This window comes from Pteropus alecto, unplaced genomic scaffold, assembly GCF_000325575.1.
Source record: "Pteropus alecto unplaced genomic scaffold, ASM32557v1 scaffold125, whole genome shotgun sequence".
Classification (NCBI taxonomy): Eukaryota; Metazoa; Chordata; class Mammalia; order Chiroptera; family Pteropodidae; genus Pteropus; species Pteropus alecto.
In genome coordinates, this window is record NW_006436888.1 from 7,791,913 (window position 1) to 7,797,398 (window position 5,486).

Consider the following 5,486-nt stretch of genomic DNA (forward strand, 5'->3'; position numbering starts at 1 on the left):
GGTGAGAAAGAAAAAAAAAAAAAAAAAAAAAAAAAAAGCAAGGGGCGTGGAGAACATTCTGGAACCTTGAACTAATTATACGTCGGGGTCAATGGAGAACATGCAGTGTCCGGGGGCCAACAAGCCAGCAGCAACTTGCTCTCTCTCCGAGGGCCTGCTCGGACTGTAAGTCTTCTCCAGGCCAAGGAGTGCGTGCAGAGGGCGGAGGGGCCGTCCTGGGGGAGGCCTCCTCAAGCTGACATTCGATTTCCCATTGCTAAAAACGTATCTGAAGCCAAGCCACTCCGGATTACACAAGAGAGCCGAGATGAAACATCAAGTACATACGCGCTCAACGCTGGGAAGGCTTCGACCTTCCAAACTTCCTTTCGACGAATTCCCAAGTAAAAGACTATGTATGCAGCCTAAAGCAAATTACTGTGTGGCCCAGTACTAAATCGTCACATTCCAATTTAGACTGTAGACCTTCCGGGGGCTCGGCTCTGCTGGGGAGCATGGTGGTTGGGAGCGCCGAGGTCGGGGAGCTTGAAGGTCAGGGGAGCATGGAGGTTGGGGAGAAAGGTGGTTGGGGAGCATGGAGGTCGGGGAGCACGGAGGTCGGGGAGCACGCGGGGACGCCTTTCTGAACCCACTGCTGCAGAAACGCGGGGTTTGGATCGTGCACAATCGACTTATAAATACTGCACCTGTGTTTCCCGGACCCCAGCGGCTGAGCGTTCATCTCTCGGGGAGATCGGGACTCTGCCAGAATGCACGACACAGAAATAGGAAGGGAGCTTTGGGGCCACTTGGGGAGCAGCCAAAGGTCCACGGGGTCTGGGATACGTTTTTTATCTAAGATAGACAAGCTCATTTTCAGGATTTTAAGAGACGGCCTTTCTCGGCTGGGACACCTCCTATCCCCCACCGGCTGGCACCCCGACTTGTCCCTGGGGATGCAGACGCCACCTCCTCAAACCTCAGTGCTGCTCTGCTTCTGGAGGGTTCACCCGGGACGGTTTAAGAGGCGCCGGCACCTGAGAACGTTGAGTAAGGAAGGAAAAGGTGATTCTAAGAGCCGGCGCTGAGCAGAAAGCCCTCCGTGGGGTCCTGGTAAATTACTGAACACACAGGCCCGATTTAAGGACCAAATTTAATCTCGACCCACGCCCCAGGAGGACAAACGTTCGGGTCTTTCTAACTCGGTTTGGCAACTTTACGCTAGGCCTTATTTATAAGTCACATGCAAGCAAATACGCAGAACCTAAGCACAAAAATGATCTAATTCGGAACCGCCGCTTCTCCGAGCCTCAGATTCCCCCACCCCGAAAGCGGTGAGGGAAAAGGTTTATTCTTATTTTTTTCCACAGCTGCTTTTTTGCAGAGTTGTCACCGGGCCCCAATTACAGAAGCTCTGACCAGGCTGATGAATTATAGATTGGCTAAACCTCGAAGCTCTTGCTAAAGTTAATCTTTTAAATGATCCCTATGTGGATCGGGCCTCGCCTGGCCGGTCCAGGGGCCTCTGCTGTAGCTAACAACCAGTATCCATCGAATCGATGGCGTTATTTATAAGATAATAAGCTGCAAGCTGGAAACCCTGGGTTGGCCGTTCTTGGGGGGTGGGGGGGTGACTCCTGCTGGCCTTTCCTCAGCACCTGGGAGTCGTTGCTGCCCCTCCTGGCCCCCACCTGGCGGGGAGACCCCAGGGGAGACCCTTGGGCACGTGGGGGGAGGTCATTCCAGAACCTACAGGAGGGTGGTGCTGGGAGCTGACTGTCCTCTTGTGCTTTCAAGCCTCTGATCATCAATGGCCCGTCCCTTTAACTCTGTTCTCAACCCTCCCGCCCCAGTTCGCAGCAGCCTCTTTCCCACTATCCCCTCTCCCTTCATCTGCAGGAGCCAAAGGCCCTGTCCCTTTTCACCAAGATGCAGCCACTAAGGTGGCTCCCACCCCAGAAGATCCCCTCGGAGTTCTGTCCTTCCGCCCGGCCCCCCGGGGACTCACGACACCTCGGCTCCGGGCCAAGAAAGGCCAGGGCCTCTTTCCTCATGACCGAGATGCCACCTACACATCCAGACTCCAATGCCAAAGCCCCCCCGGGCACCCAGGATATTGTGCTGTCCCTCCTCGAGGCTGCCTGGGAGGCCCAACAGACTGCCCCCCGGCACGCGAGGCGAGCCTCTGGCCAGTCTCTGTGGTTCCCTGAGCCAAGGACCTGTCTCCCCTGAACCGAGGCCCGACTCTGGTCTGCTGCATCTCAGTGCCTGGCCTGGTGCGAAGGCTGCTCACGCATGCTGGACGGATGGATGGACACGTGGTGGCTTCCTCCTGCAGGAGGCAGCTTCTCCTTCCATGGTCCTGCTCTTTCCTCTCAGGGCTGAAGCCCTTCGCACGAGACGTCCGAGCCAGGGAGGCAGCAGAGGCCCGGGTCCCTGACAGATCAGCCGATGTACATTCCTTTTCCCCCTGGGGACCACGTCCCTGACAGATCCTCTCGGCCTGGGCCCCGCAGACTGTGTGCAGTCAGCCGATGTACATTCCTTTTCCCCCTGGGGACCAGGTTTACAGCTTTGGTCCAATTCTCAGGCACATTCGCGTTCTCCCAGACGTAAATAAACACTACGGTTTCAGGGCTTAAATCCGATTCCCTGAGCACTCCTGGAAGTGACTTTGAAACCACCTCCATCCACGCTGCCTCCCTGCCCCGGCTGGACCACAGAGCTCTGGGCAACGCTCGCTGCCACCTGTGGACCTACCCGGGGCTATGTTCGTTTCAGAGGAGAGCAGTTTCCAGGCTCAGGACCGCTCCTCACGGCAAGTCCCAGACTGCATCGAACTTGGCCACGTCCCCATCCTGCCTTATCATCGACCTGCAGCCTGCCGTCTCCAGACCATGCTTCTCTGGTCTGAAGCCACATTGCGCTTCCCAGGAGCCTGGCTTTACGGTTCTGCCTTTGGCCCGAGCCTCAGGGGAAGAAGTGGAGGATTTAACCCACGAGAAAGGATTGCTAGTGTCACAGCAACGCAGACGGGGCCTGTTCTCCCACCCCGAACCCCACGGCGGCACGCGATGGCTCAGCTTCAGGGCAAGGCAAGGGTGCTCCGCCGACATCCGTGGGTCATGAGCAACAACGTGGTGCCCCTCAGGCCAGCAGACTCCCCCGCACCCCCCACTTTGCCCTATCCTCCCAGCCTGCCCAAAGGAGGAGCGTTGCTTCGTGGAAGACCCCTCGCCGTGATACATCATGCAGAAAGATGGTTTCAAGATCAGGCAGAGGATAAGGAAAATCGCAGTAGCTTCATTTATGCAGCAGGAGAAATGGGGGGAGGGGAGCTTCCGTTTTTGTTTCCTTCATAAAATCGTTATTAACGCCTATGTGACAAATGACTTTAAAAAGTTTCTTGTTGGCAGGAGAGAGGAGCTGCCTGTGCATGAGCAGCTGTGTCCGCGGGCAGGAAAGGGCCGCTGGGAAAGGGCGGCCCTGACTGCAGGGGGAGGAAGCTCTGTGGACGACGCCCACCCTACCTGATCTCCATTCTGCAAGAGCCTCGAGCACCTGCTGAGGGCGCAGAGGTGAGGAGAGCAGAGACGCACTCACTGAACGGTGAGTGCCACCTAACAGCCCCAGCACTCCCCGAAGCCTTACGGAGGAGGCGATCGGGGGCCATGTCTCCAAGGATGACTAGGAGTTCACCCGGTGAATAAAGGTGAAAACATGCAGACCCCCTTCCTGCCCCCTTACGATCTCCCCCATTCGCGTCAGTGTTTTTCAGAGTACTTTCTCCACCCGACGTGTTATAGAATGAATGAATGAATGAATGAATGAATGAAAAAAAGAGCCTGCACAAAATCCGGGAGGCCTACAATAGCTGGCTATAGAAAGCCCCACCGCCGTGATCACAACCGACTCAAACGATCGCCCTGTGAGCTCGGCGAGGAAGGCAGTGGCCCATTTTATTGATAAGGAAACCGAGGCAGAGAGGTTAAAGAGTCTGCCCAGTATGGAATTCCTGTTAATCGACTAAAGCAGGATATGAAACTGACTATGCAGCATCATCTCGTCTAAGAAGAACGTGGGCAGAGGGCGAGGGAAATGCTCCCACTGTGAGCGGCGGGCTGGTCCAGGAGGCTGCGTGAGCGTCGTTTTCGTCCTCTTAGATACGGTCCCAGGTGGGTTTCGGCGAAGCGCACCCAGCAGGAAGGGGAGCGAGCGACAGCCGCCCTGCGCCTGCAGCTCACGGCTTCGCGGCCCCTCGGAAGGCTCGGCGCCCCCAGGCCCCACCCTGGGGCTCTGCCTCACTCATGCTATGTCTTCATTAGCCTTATTGGTAGTTATTGGCTTCTGATCGAGATTAATAGAGAAAATATTTTCCAAACACTTAAACATGCACTTCCATTAATCTATGTTCTGAAGATTCATCTGGGAGGGCAACCTGCAAAATAGTTAATTGCGGTTTCGGACACAAATCCATGAGAAGCTCGCAGAGGGCCGCTCACACCCGCCCGCCAGCCTCTGAGAGCTGGGGGTGCGTGACTCCAGCTTGGCGCTTGTGGACTCAGGGGTCCTGGGCTGGCCGGGTCAACGTGGGGGGCTGTGGGGGCTGCCGGCAGCCTGACAGCCTGGCTCCATTGGTTGTGAGCTGCCTGGCCTGGGTGTTACCTTCTCCAGGCCCCACTTTCCTTGTCTGTGAAAGAGGGATGTTAACACACTTATTTTTAAATTTTTTATATTTTTAGTCCATCGTCTAAAAGATATGTCTTCATCGTGGCATCCTGTGCCCTGCCAGGCTACAGGGCGAGCAGCAGAGCCCACACTGAGGTCAGATGGCTGTGCTAGTGACCCCTGCTTTGCCCACAGTGCTCTCCACCTGTCCTTTGAGGCCATGATGGACTGAATGTTTGTGTCCCTCCAAAATTCATATGCTGAAGCCTCAACCCCCAATGTGAAGAAGAGATGGCCCTTGGGAGGCCGTGAGGATTAGATGAGGTCGTGAGGGTGGGCCCCAGGGTGGCCCTGGTGCCTTTATAAGAAGAGACACTGGAGAGCTAGTGCTCTCTCTCTCTCTCCCCCTCCCCACCCCTCAGTGAGGACCAGTGAGAAGTCAGCCGTCTGCAAGCCACAGAGAGCTCTCACCAGAGCCAATCCCCCCGACACCCTGATCTCAGACGTCCAGGCTCCAGAACTGTGAGAAGATGAACGTCTGTACTTTGAGCCGCCCGGTCGTGGCCTCTGTTAGGGGCGCCCGAGCTGGCTGAGATGGAGGCCCGGATCTGACGTCGCCCCCAGTGCAGCTGTCCCAAGCGCCCTCGCCTGCCTCCACCAGCAGAGTGAACCCGGCCCTCCTTGGAAGCCCGAGCCCCCTCTGGGCCTCTCTTCAGAGGCCTCTGGCTCCCGGTCTCCCCTGTTACGTGCACGCATTTCTGTGGCTGTCCTGCCCAAGCCCGGCCCCAGGCAAGGTCTCCATCCATCAACGCTGTCCAGCACCCCCCAAACTCCCGTCC

The 5,486-nt window shown here is 56.7% G+C and overlaps 1 protein-coding gene across 1 annotated transcript in view; it reads right to left on the reverse strand.

The window, feature by feature from the left end:
- LOC112481771 (calmodulin-binding transcription activator 1) overlaps nt 1–5,486 on the reverse strand; it is a 436,830-nt gene that overhangs the window by 172,301 nt on the left and 259,043 nt on the right. The gene's annotated exons all lie outside the window — the stretch shown is intronic.